Here is a 15,988-nt window from a genome sequence, read left to right as displayed (position 1 = left end):
CCTCAGAGCGCAGCCGCAGGAGGTAAGGCTGGCCTCCTGCTTTTGCTTAGCAACAACTCCCAGCATGCACAAAAGGGCATGCTGGGAGTTGTTGTCATGCAACAGCAGAAGGCAAAACTACAACTCCCAGCATGCTCTTTGGTAGTTTGTGCATGCTGGGGGTTGTAGTTATGCAAAAGCTGGAGGCACATTTTTGTGCCTCCAATTGTTGCATAACTACAACCCCCAGCATGCACAGACAGCCAAAGGGCATGCTGGGAGTTGCAGTAGTGTGCCTCCAGCTGTTGCATAACTAAAAGTCCCAGCATGCCCTTCGGCTGTAAGTGCATGCTGAGAGTTGTAGTTTTGCAAAAGCTGAAGGCACACTGGTTGCGAAACACAGAGTTTGCTACCTAACTCAGTGTTTAGCAACCAGAGTGCCTCCAGCTGTTGCAAACTACAACTCCCAGTATAAACTGATAGACCGTACATGCTGGGAGTGGTAGATTTGCAAGAGCTGGAGGCACACTGGTTGCGAAACACTGAGTTAAGTAACAAACTCCCAGTGTTTTGCAACCAGTGTGCCTCCAGCTGTTGCATAACTACAACCCCCAGCATGCATGGGCAGCCAAAGGGCATGCTGGGAGTTTTAGTAGTATGCCTCCAGCTGTCCCAGCATGCCCTTTGGCTGTCCGTGCATGCTGAGAGTTGTAACTTTTGCAACAGCTGGAGGCACACTGGTTGCGAAACACTGAGTTAAGTAACAAACTCTGGCCCTCATTTACTTAGAAAATCGGGTTGTAAGTCTATCTTGCTTTCTTACCCGACTGCTTTTTTCCCCTGGTATTTATTATTATGTCGCATCCTGTTTGTCGCACGTGGGTTTTGTTGGTTTTGGTTTCCAACTCCTCTGAGTTGTCGGGAAAAAATCCACAACAATTCAACAAATTCGGGTTGGAAACCTTTAAAAATACGTGGGAAAGCTCAGAAATGTTGGGTTATGCCCCTTTTTTGGGTTTGGGAGAATCCACATCGGGTCTGTCAGGAAAAAATGTTGCATCGTGTCGCAGACTGGCGCACTATGTCTGCGACATGTCGCAGACAAAGATGCGCCAAAAAAACCTGGCAAAACAAGTCGGGTTTAGACTAGTAAATGAGGGCCTCTGTGTTTTGCAACCAGTGTGCCTCCAGCTGTTGCATAGCTACAGACTCAAGCATGCAAGGACAGCCAAAGGGCATGCTGGGAGCTGTAGTTTTGCAACAGCTGGTAGTTTGCTCCCCCCCCCCCCATGTGAATGTACAGAGTACATTCAAACGGGCGGGGGGTTTACAGTGAGTTTCTCGATGCAAGTTTGAGATGCAGCAAATTTTCTGCTGCAGCTCAAACTCCTAGCAGGAAACTCGCTGTGAACCACCACCTGTGAGAATGTATCCTAAAAACACTACACTACACAAAATAAAAAGTAAAACACTACATATACACATACCCCTACACAGTTACCCCCCCTCCCCCGCCCACAATAAAAATTAAAAACTTCTGGTATGGCATTTCCAAAACGGAGCCTCCAGCTGTTGCAACTCCTAGTATTGCAGGACAACCATTGACTGTCCAGGCATACTGGGAGTTTTGCAACAGCTGGAGGTACCCTGTTTGGGATACACTGCCGTAGGGTAATTTTAGTGGAGGAGGCAAGTGTAATTCTTGCATCCGGGTCCATCCCTATGCAAATTCCTAATTTAGGCCTCAAATGCGCATGGCGCTCTTTCATTTCAGAGCCCTGTCATATTTCAAGGCAAAAGTTTAGGATCACATGGGGTATTCCCGTACTCAGGAGAGATTGCCTAACAAATTTTGGGGGGCTTTTTCTCCTTATACCTCTTTTGAACAGGTAAAGTTGGGGTCTACACCAGCATGTTATTGTAAAAAAAAAAAAATTTTTTACACTAACATGCTGGTGTTGGCCCATACTTTTCATTTTTACAAGAAATAAAAGGAAAAAAAGACCCCCAAAATTGGTAACGCAATTTCTCCTGAGTACGAAAATACTCATTATGTGGGCGTAAAATGCTCTGCGAGCGCAAAACAAGGCTCAGGAGTGAGAGCGCACTACGTACATTTGAGGCCTAAATTGGTGATTTGCACAGGGGGCTGATTTTACAGCAGTTCTGACATAAACGCAAAAAAATAAATACCCACATGTGACCCCATTTTGGAAACTACACCCCTCACGGAACATAACAAGGGGTATAGTGAGCCTTGACACCCCACAGGTGTTTGACGAATTTTCGTTAAAGTTGGATGGGAAAATAAATGAAACATTTTTTTTCACTAAAATGCTTTTGTTACCCTACAAAATAGGGGAAAAAAGCCCCCCAAAATGTGTTACCGCATTTCTTCTGAGTAAGAACATTCCCCATATGTGGAAGAAAAGTGCTCTGCGGGCAAACTACAATGCTCAGAAGAGAAGGAGCGCCATTGGGCTTTTGGAGAGAAAATTTGACCTGAATTTAAGGCCACGTGTGTTTACAAAGCCCCATGGTGCCAGAACAATGGACCCCCCCCCCCCCCACATGTGACTACATTTTGGAAACTACACCCCTCACGTAATGTAATAACGGGTACAGTGAGCATATACGTCCCACAGGTGTCTGACAGATTTTTGGAACAGTGGTCCGTGAAAATGAAAAATGTCATTTTTAATTTGCACAGCCTACTGTTCCAAAGATCTGTGAAATGCCAATGGGGTGTAAATGCTCACTACACTCCTTATTAAATTCTGTGAGGGGTGCAGTTTCCAAAATGGGGTAACATGTGGGGAGTGGTCTCTGTTCTGGCACCATGGGGGCTTTGTAAATGCACATGGCCCCTGACTTCCATTCCAAAAAATTTTCTCTCCAAATGCCCAATGGCGCTCCTTCTCTTCTGAGCACTGTACTTCGCCTGCAGAGCACTTGATGTCCACACATGGGATATTTCCATACTCAGAAGAAATGGAGTTACAAATTTTGGGGGGTATTTTCCCCTATTACCCCTTGTAAAAAAAATTTAAATTTTTAATCAACTGGTGGCAGAAAGTTAAACAAATTTGTAAATTACTTCTATTAAAAAATCTTTACCCTTCCAGTACATTTTAGCAGATGTATGCTGCAGAGGAAATCCTTTTCTTTTTTAATTTCTTTTTTGTCTTGTCCACAGTGCTTTCTGCTGACACCTGATGCCCGTATCAGGAACTGCCCAGAGCAGGAGAAAACCCCCATAGCAAACCTATGCTGCTCATTACAGTTCCTGATACGGGCATCAGGTGTCAGCAGAGACCACTGTGGACATGACAAAAAGAAATTCAAAAAGAAAAGAATTTCCTCTGTAGCATACATCTGCTTAAAAGTACTGGAAAGGTAAATATTTTTTAATAGAAGTAATTTACGAATCTGTTTAACTTTCTGGCACCAGTGCTGTTCTGGCACCATAGGGGCTTCCTAAATGCGACATGCCCCCCCAAAAATCATTTCAGCTAACTTTGCTTTCCAAAAGCCAAATGTGACTCCTCTTCTGAGCCTTGTAGCCTTGCAGAGCACTTGACGTCCACACATGGGATATTTCCATACTCAGAAGAAATGGGGTTACAAATTTTGGGGGACATTTTCTCCTATTACCGCTTGTAAAAATGTAAAATTTGGGGAAAAACCAGCATTTTTGTGAAAAAAAAATTTAATTTACATATCCGACTTTAACAAAAAGTCGTCAAACACCAGTGGGGTGTAAAGGCTCACTGGACCCCTTGTTACGTTCCTTGAGGGGTGTAGTTGGCAAAGTAGTATGCCATGTTTTTTTTTTTTTTTTTTTGTTGCTGTTCTAGCACCATAAGGGCTTTCTAAATGCGACATGCCCACCAAAAACCATTTCAGCTAAATTCACTCTCCAAAATCCCATTGTCGCTCCTTCCCTTCTGAGCTCTCTACTGCGCACAAAGAACACTTTACATCCACATAAGAGGTATTTCCTTATTCGAGAGAAATTGGGTTACAAATTTTGGGGGGGATTTCTGTCCTTTTACTCATTGTAAAAATTAAAAAAAATGGCTCTACAAGAACATGCGAGTGTAAAAAATGAAGATTTTGAATTTTCTCCTTCACTTTGCTGCTATTCCTGTGAAACACCTATAGGGTTAACAAACTTTCTGATTGTCATTTTGAATACTTTGAGGGGTGCAGTTTCTATAACGGGGTCATTTATGGGGTATTTCTCACAGAAAGGCCCCTCAAATCCACTTCAAACTTAACTGTTCCCTGAAAAATTTAGATTTGGAATTTTTTGCGAAAATTTTTAAAATTGCTGCTATACTTTGAAGCCCTCTAATGTCTTCAAAAAGTAAAGACATGTCAACTTTATGATGTCAACACAAAGTAGACATATTGTATTTGTGAATCAATATATAATTTATTTGGAATGTCCATTTTCCTTACAAACAGAAAGTTTCAAAGTTAGAAAAATACTAAATGTACTAAATTTTCATGAAAATTTAGCATTTTTCACTACGAAAGGATTCAAGTAACAACAAAAATTTACCACTATGTTAAAGTAGAATATGTCACAAAAAAACCTATCTCGGAATCAGAATAAAAGGTAAAAGCATCTCAGAGTTATTAATGCATAAACTGACAGTGGTCAGAATTGCAAAAAAGGGCTGTGTCCTTAGGGTCTATTCACATGTATAGTATTCTACGCAGATTTGATGCGCAGAATTTCAAGCTGTGTTCAGTCATTCAGTTTACATTGAAATCTGCAGCAGTAAATCCTGTGCATCAAATCTGCACAGAATACTGTACGTGTGAATAGACCATTAAGGTGAAAATGGGCTGAGTCCCTAAGGGATTAAATCAACTGTTGCCAGAAAGTTAAACAGATTTGTAAATTACTTCTATTTAAAAATCTTCATCTTCCAGTACTTATCAGCTGCTGTATGCTACAGAGATAAACCAAAAATCCAGACAAAAATAAATAGGATATCAGGTATGTAGCACTGTAGAGACTACTGTAATACCCCCTATATAAGTAACGCCTATTGGTAAGATATAGACTCACAACTAACCATAAGCCCAAAATGATACAATGGAGTCTTTAAATATAAATAAAATACAAAAATTTTATTGGTATGCATTAAAAACCAAACACATATATAATAGAGAAGGAAAAGACATTAAAAAAATGCGCCATCACCGGACGCCCTACATCAAAGTGCAAAGTGCCACAATATACAGTACAAAGAGTAATACCCACAAAAAAAACAAAAAAAACTTGCTCACCACTTGGTTCTTTATGGGTATTACTCGTTGTACTGTATATTGTGGCACTTTGCACTTTCTATGTTATCATCTGGGACTTCCAGCATATGGCACTTTATTTATCATGCAATTTCATGCATTCATGCTTATGAGATGTTGGTGTTTATCAATCTCCACTATTGTATCAGTATGAGGTATGCCCCATGATTATTATCCCATTGATGTAGGGTGTCCGGTGATGCCGCATTTTTTATGTCTTTTCCTCCTCTATTATATATTTTTTGGGTTTTTAATGCATTCCAATAAAATTGTCTGTATTTTATTTATATTTAAAGACTCCATTGTATCATTTATTTTTTAATTTATTTTCTGTCTGACCACAGTGCTCTCTGTTGACACCTCTGTCAGTGTCAGGAACTGTCCGGAGCAGGAGAGGTTTGCTAGGGGGATTTTCTCCTACTCTGGACTCTATGGTCTGCTTCTGTGCAGATTTGTGCAACAATGTTGCAAATTTTAACCTGTTGGGGACGAAGGGCGTATCCATACACCCGTGGGAATTTCAGTCAGGGACCGGACCGGGGTGACTGCTGATATTGATCAGCAACATCTGGAGGGCTACAGTGGTCTCTAACCTGTAGCCCTCCAGATGTTGCAAAACTACAACTCCCAGCATGCCCAGACAGCTGTTTGCTGTTTTTGGCATGCTGGAATATGTAGTTTTGCAACAGCTGGAGGACTGCAGTTTGAGACCACTATACAGTGGTCTCTAAACTGTATCCTTCCAGATCTTGCAAAACTACAACTCCTAGCATGCCCAAACAGCTCTTTGCTTTCTGGGCATGCTGGGATTTGTAGTTTTGCAACAGCTGGAGGGTCACAGTTTGGAGATCACGTTGCAGTGATCTATAAACTGTAGCCCTCCAGATGTTGCAAAACTGCAAATCCCAGCATACCCAAACAGCAAACAGCTTTCTCGGCATGCTGGGAGTTGTAATTGCGTACCTCCAGCTGTTGCATAACTACATCTCCCAGCATGCCCTTCGGCGATCAGTACTTGCTGGGAGTTGTAGTTTTGCAACAGCTGGAGGCACAATGGTTGTAAAATACTGAGTTAGGTAACAGAAACTAACTGAAAGTTTTCCAACCAGTGTGCCTCCAGCTGTTGCAAAAGTACAACTCCCAGCATGCACGGTCTGTCAGTACATGCTGGGAGTTGTAGTTTTGAAACAGCTGGAGGTTTGCCCCCCCATGTGAACGTACAGTAAGTTTCCTGCTTCAAGTTTGGGCTGCGGCAAATTTTTCGCTGCAGTGCAAACTCCTAGCGGGAAACTCACCGTAACATGCCAGTGCAAATGTACCCTAAAAACACTACACTACACTAACACATAATAAAGGGTAAAACACTACATATACACCCCTTACACTGTCCCCCCCCCCCCCCCCAATAAAAATGAAAAACGTATTGTACGGCAGTGTTTCCAAAACGGAGCCTCCAGTTGTTCCAAAACAACAACTCCCAGCATTTCTGGACAGCCACTGACTGTCCAGGCATGCTGGGAATTTAGCAACAGCTGGAGGAACCCTGTTTGGGAATCACTGGCATAGAATACCCCTATGTCCACCCCTATGCAATCCGTAATTTAGTCCTCAAATGCACATGGCGCTCTCTCATTTCAGAGCCCTGTCGTATTTCAAGGAAACAGTTTAGGGCCACATATGGGGTATTTCCGTACTCGGGAGAAATTGCACTACAAATTTTGGGGGGATTTTTTTCCTTTTACCCCTTATGAAAAGAAAAAGTTGGGGGCTACACCAGCCTGTTAGTGTAAAAAAAAGAAAACATTTTACACTAACATGCTGGTGTTGCCCCATACTTTTTATTTTCACAAGCAGTAAAAGGAAAAAAAAAATAATAATTTGTAACGCAATTTACGGAAATACCCCATATGTGGGCGTAAAATGCTCTGCGGGAGCACAACAAGGCTCAGGAGTAAGCGCGCACTATGTACATTTGAGGCCTAAATTGGTGATTTGCACAGGGGTGGCTGATTTTACAGCGGTTTTGACATAAACACAAAAACATAAATACCCACATGTGACCCCATTTTGGAAACTACACCCCTCACGGAACATGACAAGAGGTATAGTGAGCCTTAACACCCCACAGGTGTTTGACGAATTTTCATTAAATTTGGATGGGAAAATGAAAAAAAAAATTTTCACTAAAATGCTGGTGTTACCCTAAATTTTTCATTTTCACAAGGAAAAATAGGAAAAAAGCCCCCCAAAATTTGTAACCCCATTTCTTCTGAGTAAGAAAATGCCCCATGTGTGGATGTAAAGTGCTCTGCGGGCAAACTACAATGCTCAGAAGAGAAGGAGCGCCATTGGGATTTTGAAGAGAAAATGTGTCCGGAATTGAAGGCCAAGTGTGTTTACAAAGCCCCCATAGTGCCAGAACAATGGACCCCCCCCCCACATGTAACCCCATTTTGGAAACTACACCCCCCATGTAATGTATTAAGGGGTGCAGTGAGCATTTACGCCCCACAGGTGTCTGACAGATTTTTGGAACAGTGGTCCGTGAAAATAATTTTTCATTTGCACAGCCCACTGTTCCAAAGATCTGTCAAACACCAGTGGGATGTAAATACTCACTGCACCCCTTATTAAATTCTGTGAGGGGTGTAGTTTCCAAAATGGGGTCACATGTGGGGGGGTGCATTGTTCTGGCACCACGGGGGGCTTTGTAAACGCACATGGCCCCCTGACTACCATTCTAAACGAATTTGCTTTCCAAAAGCTCAATGGCGCTCCTTCTCTTCTGAGCATTGTAGGGCGCCAGCAGAGCATTTTACGTCCTAACATGGGGTATTTCCATACTCAGAAGAGATGGGGTTACAAATTTTGGTGGGCATTTTCTCCCATTACCTTTTGTAAAAATTTAAAATTTGGGGGAAAAACTGCACTTTAGTGAAAAAAAAATTTTTTTTTCATTCACACATTCGATTTTAACGAAAAGTCGTCAAACACCTGTGAGGTGTTAAAGCGGTACTCAGGTGGTCAACGTTGTTTTTCCGTTTTTGACTTACCCTATTTGTTTTGTTTCATTTCTATTCTTGTTGTTTAGCCTACTCTTTTTCCATTCTTTGTTGTCTTTTATCCCCCACTTTGTTTTCCTATCTTTGCTTCTATTCCCTGTTTCTTGCTGTGCTGAAAACTACAAATCCCAGCACGCCTTTTACCCACCCTACTATTTTCCCGGGTCAGCCCCTTTATACACAGCACACTATTATAATCAGCCTTGGTTGGGATACACTGTCATACACACACAAAAGGGACTACAACTCCCAGCATGTGTCATTCAGGAGCCTTCAGTTTTTGGTATAACACCAGCATGCTGCCTCTGTAGTCTCCCTGGGGGTTGTAGTTCACCACACCTCTATAGGCCATACACCAGTGTTTCCCAACCAGGGTGCCTCCAGGTGTTGCAAAACTACAACTCCCAGCATGCCCTGACAGCCTTTGGGCATGCTAAGAGTTGTAGTTTTGCAACAGCTGGAGGCACACTGGGTCGGAAACACTGGTGTAACATGTGTACGCTGAATAGGCTAGAACAGTGTTTTCCCAACCAGTGTGCCTCCAGCTGTTGCAAATCTACAACTCCCAGCATGCCCAAAGTCTCTCAGGGCATGCTGGGAGTTGTAGTTTTGCAACAGCTGGAGGCACACTGGTTTGTAAACACAAGCATACACACACAACAGGGACTACAACTCCCAGCATGTGTCATTCAGGAGTCCCCCCTCCCCCTTCACATATAGAGATCATCCCCAGGATGAGATTATTTCCACTGTAGTCCATACAGCCCCAGCCTGTGCACCTTGTCATCCTCCCCTTCAGATAACACACTCATCTTATCTGTGTTCTTTCTCCTGTGCAGACCTGCGTCCTTAGAATACAGAGCAGGGGGGAGGGGAGGTAAGGAGCTGTGTACTCAGCTGGATGAGATGAGGGGGCGTGGCTTATTTTGCTCATGCAGACAGAGAGGAAAAAAAAAAAAAGCTGTGACATCTTGTCCACAACAGACTCAGAACTGTGGACAACAGTAAAAGAAAACCCTCTGAACTACAGAACATCCTGCCCAAACAACAGGTAAGAAAAACACACACATGCTGCCAAAACATATAACACATGTATATTGCAAAGATATGAACCACCGGAGTACCCCTTTAAGGCTCACTGGACCCCTTGTTACGTGCCTTGAGGGGTGTAGTTTCCAAAATGGTATGCCATGTGGGGTTTTTCTGCTGTTCTGGCATCATAGGGGCTTTCTAAATGTGACATGCCCCCCAAAAACCATTTCTGCAAAATTCACTCTCCAAAATCCCATTGTTGCTCCTTCCCTTCTGAGTCCTCTACTGCGCCCGCCGAACACTTGACATACACATATGAGGTATTTCCTTTATTGAGAAAAATTGGGTTACAAATTTTGGGGGGCTTTTTCTCCTATTACCACTTGTAAAAATTTAAAAACTGGGTCTACAAGAACATACGAGTGTAAAAAATGAAGATTTTGAATTTTCTCCTTCACTTTGCTGCTATTCCCGTGAAACACCTAAAGGGTTAACAAACTTACTGAATGTCATTTTGGATACTTTGAGGGGTGCAGTTTTTATAATGGGGTCCTTTGTGGGGTATTTCTAATTTGAAGGCCCTTCAAATCCACTTCAAAACTGAACTGGTTCCTGAAAAATTCCGATTTAGAAAATGTTGTGAAAAATTGGGAAATTGCTGCTGAACTTTGAAGCCCTCTGATGTCTTCCAAAAGTAAAAACATGTCAACTTTATGATGGAAATATAAAGTAGACATATTGTGTATGTGAATCAATATATAATTTATTTGGAATGTCTATTTTCCTTACAAGCAGAGAGCTTCAAATTTAGAAAAATGCAAAATTTTCAAATTTTTCATAACATTTTTGAATTTTTCACCAAAAAATTATGCAAGTATCGACGGAAATTTACCACTACCATAAAGTAGAATATGTCACGAAAAAACAATCTCTGAATCAAATTTATAAGTAAAAACATCCCAGAGTTATTAATGCTTAAAGTGACAGTGGTCAGATTTGCAAAAAATGCTCCCGTCCTTAGGGTCATGATAGGCTCCTTCCCCAAGGGGTTAATAAACATATTTGGTATCGGCGTGTGCGTAAATGTCCGAACTATTAAAATATAATGTTAATGATCCCGTACAGTGAACGGTGTGAACGTAAAAAAAAAAGATTAGTAAATTGCTGCTTTTTTGTCACATTTTATTTAAAAAAAATTAATAAAAAAGTTTTATATACACAAATGTGGTATCAATAAAAAGTACAGATCACTACGCAAAAAATGAGCTCTCATACTGCTGCTTATATGGAAAAATGAAAAAGTTATGGGTCATCAAAATAGAGGGATTTTAAACATACTAATTTGGTTAAAAAGTTTGCGATTTTTGTTTTTAAGTGCAACAATAATAGAAAAATATGTAATCATGGGTATCATTTTAATCGTATTGACCCGCAGAATAAAGAACACATGTCATTTTTATCATAAATTGTACGGGGTGAAAACGAAACCTTCCAAAATGTGCAAAATTGCTGTTTTTGTTTTAATTTCCCCACACAAATAGTATTTTTTTGGATGCGCCATACATTTTAGGGTAAAATGAGTGATGTCATTATGAAGGACAACTGGTCACACAAAAAACAAGCCCTCATTGTCAGGATTCGGCAGGCTGGTGGTGGATCCTCTGTGTCAGTGAGGGATTGGCGTGGACCGTACCGGAGGACCGGTTCTAAGTTGCTACTGGTTTTCACCAGAGCCCGCCGCAAAGCGTGATGGTCTTGCTGCGGCGGTAGCAACCAGGTCGTGTCCACCGGTAGCGGCTCAACCTCACTGACTGCTGAGACTGGCGTGGTACAGGAGGACTAGACAGAGGCGAGGTCAGACGTAGCAGAAGGTCAGGGCAGGCGGCAATGGTTCGTAGTCAAGGGCAACGGCAGAAGGTCTGGAAACACTGATAATGGCACTCACAAAAACGCTTTCACTAGGCACAAAGGCAACAAGATCCGGCCAGGACAGGAAGGGGAAGTGGGTTTTTATTCACATGGAGGCTGAGGAAGCTAATTGACACTGATTGGGCCAGGCACCAATTAGCAGTACACTGGCTCTTTAAATCTCAGAGAGCCGGCGCGTGCGCGCCCTAGAGAGCGGGGCCGTGCGTGCCGGGACGAGACAGCCGGGGAACAGGACAGGTGAGTAGATTGGGATGCGACCCGTGGGCGGGCGCGTCCCGCTACGCGGATCGCATCCCCGCCGGCAGTGACAGTGCAGCGCTCCCGGTCAGCGGGTCTGACCGGGGCGCTGCAGAGAGGAGAATGCCGCGAGCGCTCCGGGGAGGAGCAGGGACCCGGAGCGCTCGGCGTAACAGTACCCCCCCCTTAGGTCTCCCCCCTCTTTTTATCTCCATGTCTCTTCATACGAGACAAGGACAGTGGGAGCGACTCTTGAGTCTCCTTCCAGATAACGGAGAAGTCCCGGGTTACTTCATCTACGGCAGGAAGTCCAGAAGAAGTGGGAATGGGGAGGGGGGGCAGAGGGTGAATCCTGCCACGGGGCGGAGTGGTACCAGGAAGGAGGCTATGAGGAGGTAAGATCTCTGCTTGCTTTTCGCAGAAAACATCAGAAAAGTCCTGGTAAGCCTTGGGAGGGCCCGGTAAAGGTGGAGCCTCAGGGGTATGACAAGTGGGAGCAGATGTGAGGCATAGTTTGTGACAAGAAGGACCCCAATTTTTGATCTCCCCGGTGGTCCAGTCGAGGGTAGGAGCATGACGCTGGAGCCACGGCAGACTGAGAAGAACTTCAGAGGTGCAGTTAGGCAGAACGAAAAATTCAATTTTTTCATGGTGAAGTCCAATGCTCATGGGTAGGGGTTCAGTGCGGTAGCGCACAGTGCAGTCCAATTTTTCTCCGTTAACAGAAGATATAGAGAGCGGTTTGACGAGACGGGTTACTGGGATACTGAAGCTATTAACGAAAGAGGCCAAAATAAAGTTTCCTGCAGAACCAGAGTCCAAGAAGGCCACTGCTGAGAAGGAGTTGGGGGAAGGAGAAATCCGCACAGGTACAGTCAGACGTGGAGAGGCAGAATTTACACCAAGTGACGCCACTCCCACGTGAACAGGGTGCGTGCGTGCATCTCCCAGACGCGGAGAACGAATAGGGCAGTCCACTAGGAAATGTTCGGTACTAGCACAGTACAGGCATAAATTTTAATTTCTACGACGAGTCCTCTCTTCTTGGGTCAGGCGAGACCGATCCACTTGCATAGCCTCCTCGGCGGGAGGCTCAGGAGTAGATTGCAGAGGATTCTGGAAGAGAGGTACCCAGTGATCAAGGTCCTTTTCTTGGCAGAGCTCCTGGCGTCTTTCAGAAAAACGCATATCAATGCGGGTGGCCAACTGGAAAAGTTCAGACAGGGTGGCAGGAATTTCTCGTGCGGCCAGCACATCTTTGATGTGACTGGATAAGCCTTTCTTGAAGGTCGCGCAGAGGGCCTCATTATTCCAGGATAGCTGAGAGGCGAGGGTGCGGAACTGTATAGCGTACTCGCCTACAGAAGAACTCCCTTGGACAAGGTTCAATAGTGCTGTCTTGGCTGAAGAAGCCCGAGCTGGCTCCTCAAAGACACTGCGTACTTCAGAGAAGGACTGGATAGAAGGAGTGGCAGGATCGTTGCGATCCCAAAGCGGTGTGGCCCAGGACAAGGCCTTTCCAGATAACAGGCTGACCACGAACGCCACCTTAGACCGTTCTGTAGGGAATTGGTCTGGCATCATCTCCAGGTGCAGGGAACATTGGGACAGGAACCCACGGCACAATTTAGAGTTCCCATCAAACTTGTCAGGTAGGGACAAGCGGAGTCTGGAAGTGGCAACTTGCTGCGGAGGAGAAGCAGGAGCTGGCGGAGGAGATGGTTGCTGCTGTAGAGGCAGAAGCTGCTGTAGCATGACGGTCAGTTGAGTCAGCTGCTGTCCTTGTTGCGCGATCTGTTGGGATAGCTGGGCGACCACCGTGGTTAGGTCAGCGACACAGCGGGACCTCAGCGGGATCCATGGCCGGATCTACTGTCAGGATTCGGCAGGCTGGTGGTGGATCCTCTGTGTCAGTGAGGGATTGGCGTTGACCGTACCGGAGGACCGGTTCTAAGTTGCTACTGGTTTTCACCAGAACCCGCCGCAAAGCGGGATGGTCTTGCTGCGGCGATAGCAACCAGGTCGTGTCCACCGGTAGCGGCTCAACCTCACTGACTGCTGAGACTGGCATGGTACAGGAGGACTAGACAGAGGCGAGGTCAGACGTAGCAGAAGGTCAGGGCAGGCGGCAATGGTTCATAGTCAAGGGCAACGGCAGAAGGTCTGGAAACACTGGTAATGGCACTCACAAAAACGCTTTCACTAGGCACAGGAAGGGGAAGTGGGTTTTTATTCACATGGAGGCAGAGGAAGCTAATTAACACTAATTGTGCCAGGCACCAATTAGCGGTGCACTGGCCCTTTAAATCTCAGAGAGCCGGCGCGCGCGTGCCATAGAGAGCGGGGCCGCGCGTGCCGGGACAAGACAGCCGGGGAACGGGACAGGTGAGTAGATTGGGATGCGACCCGCGGGCAGTGACAGTGCAGCGCTCCCGGTCAGCGGGTCTGACGGGGGCGCTGCAGAGAGGAGAACGCCGCGAGCGCTCCGGGGAGGAGCAGGGACCCGGAGCGCTCGGCGTAACACTCATACTAGTCTGTGGATGAAAATATAAAAGAGTAACTGATCTTAACTGAGATCTTAACTGATTCATCTTTACGATTTATAAAGCTTTTGATTTAGGGCACGTTCACACTTGGCGTATACGCAGCGTATTTCACGCTGCGCAAAATCTGCAGAAGCAGCTGGAAATACGCTACGTATCCCTCGCTCACCATTCACACAGGGCTTTCCGGCAGCAGCCCTATGTGTGCAGTGAGTTTTGCAGGCGTGGCCATGTGTCGGCGTGACTGTTACGCGCGGCTTCGCCTCCAAAACTCACTACACACATGGGGCTGCCGCCGGAAAACCCTTGTGTGAATGGTGAGTGAGGGATACGCAGCGTATTTCCCCCTGCTTCTGCAGATTTTGCGCAGCGTGAAATACGCTGCGTATACGCCACGTGGGAACGTGCCCTTAGTGTGAAGAAAATGAACTTCAGAATAATATTTCTACATTGCAAAAAGCTGTTTCTCAATTTGAGGACAATGCAGCCTTTTTGGATTTGGACCAAAAATCCAAGAAAATCTGGACAAGCTAGAAGCCACCATCATAGACATTAAACAATCTAAACTAATACATGACATACAGGATTATAAAATGGACAATGTATACATCTGGCCTCAAACAGATACAAAATCTAATACTCCCCGTTCCATCTTAAGAAAATACAAACATTGCCGTTGTAAAAATGTAGAACAGGTTAACTTCAGTTCCACCGAAATGGATTCCTCGGATTCTGCTCCTGAATCTGTTGATGTGCCTCGTCCAAAGAATTACACTCCTTCCTCTCTACATGCTCCAGTTGCACCTGTTAAGGTTAAACCATCAAAAATGACGTGCCTGCAGAAAGCATCGCACCGCCAGGCAGAAGGAGGAATCTGTATCGAAATCGCAGGAGGAACTAACAATTCCCATATACAACTTATCGGCCAAGGTACTGTCCACTCATCATACTTTATTGTTTAAAGGATTGTCTTTTTCTCCCACTCAAACTTTTGATTTATTTTCTACTTTATTGGACGTGAACAGATTTGTGAGAGGCATTACAATCCATAAACATTTTGCCCAGGTGGACAATCCATCTGGTGCATACGGGGAGGACTTTTTTGTTGACGTTCCTAATGATAATGCATTGGAGGATGTTAATGTTGCTTTGTCTAATACACAGATTAGTGGTGAACATGTACTACATTGTTCCTTTTCAGAATTATGCACTATATCTGATTTACAACATATGTATGAACCCTCTCATTCTAAATAGTGTTGAGCGGCATAGGCCATATTCGAATTCGCGAATATTCGCGAATATATGGACGAATATTCGTCATATATTCGCGAATATTCGCATATTCGTAATACTCTCGTTTTATTTTCGCATATGCGAAAATGCGCCTATGCGAACATTTTCATATGTGAAAATTAGCATATACAAAAATTTGCATAAACAGAAATTCGCATATGCGAAAATTAGCTTATGTAAATTTTCGCATATGCGAAAAGTCGCACACCAGTCTCATACAGTAGTATTAGAGCCTTCTTTACACCACACAAGCTGGAAGCAGAGAGGGGTGATCACTGTGATGTGTACTGTGAATAAAAAAAAAAAAAAAAAAACAACAACAATATTCGTAATTCCGAATATATAGCGCTATATTCGCGAATATTCGCGAATTCGCGAATATGCGATATTCGCGAATAAAATTCGTATTGCGAATATTCGCGAGCAACACTAATTCTAAAGACAGTGTCATTCCTAATTTTCAAACAAAAAATCCTTAACTTTATCCGGTCATGTCTCGTACCCAGACCCTGGATTATTTCCAGGAATCTGTGGAGCGAGACCTGACAGAATTGTTGGCGACTCTGGAATCCGGATTGACAGTTCTGG

At 44.2% G+C, this 15,988-nt stretch overlaps 1 protein-coding gene across 2 annotated transcripts in view; it reads right to left on the bottom strand.

Moving 5' to 3' along the window:
* MST1 (macrophage stimulating 1) overlaps positions 1-15,988 on the bottom strand; it is a 101,514-nt gene that overhangs the window by 74,430 nt on the left and 11,096 nt on the right. The window lies entirely within an intron of this gene.

The sequence above is a fragment of the Hyla sarda genome, chromosome 6, assembly GCF_029499605.1.
Source record: "Hyla sarda isolate aHylSar1 chromosome 6, aHylSar1.hap1, whole genome shotgun sequence".
In the NCBI taxonomy this organism is placed as follows: Eukaryota; Metazoa; Chordata; class Amphibia; order Anura; family Hylidae; genus Hyla; species Hyla sarda.
This window is presented reverse-complemented; position numbering and strand designations above follow the sequence as displayed.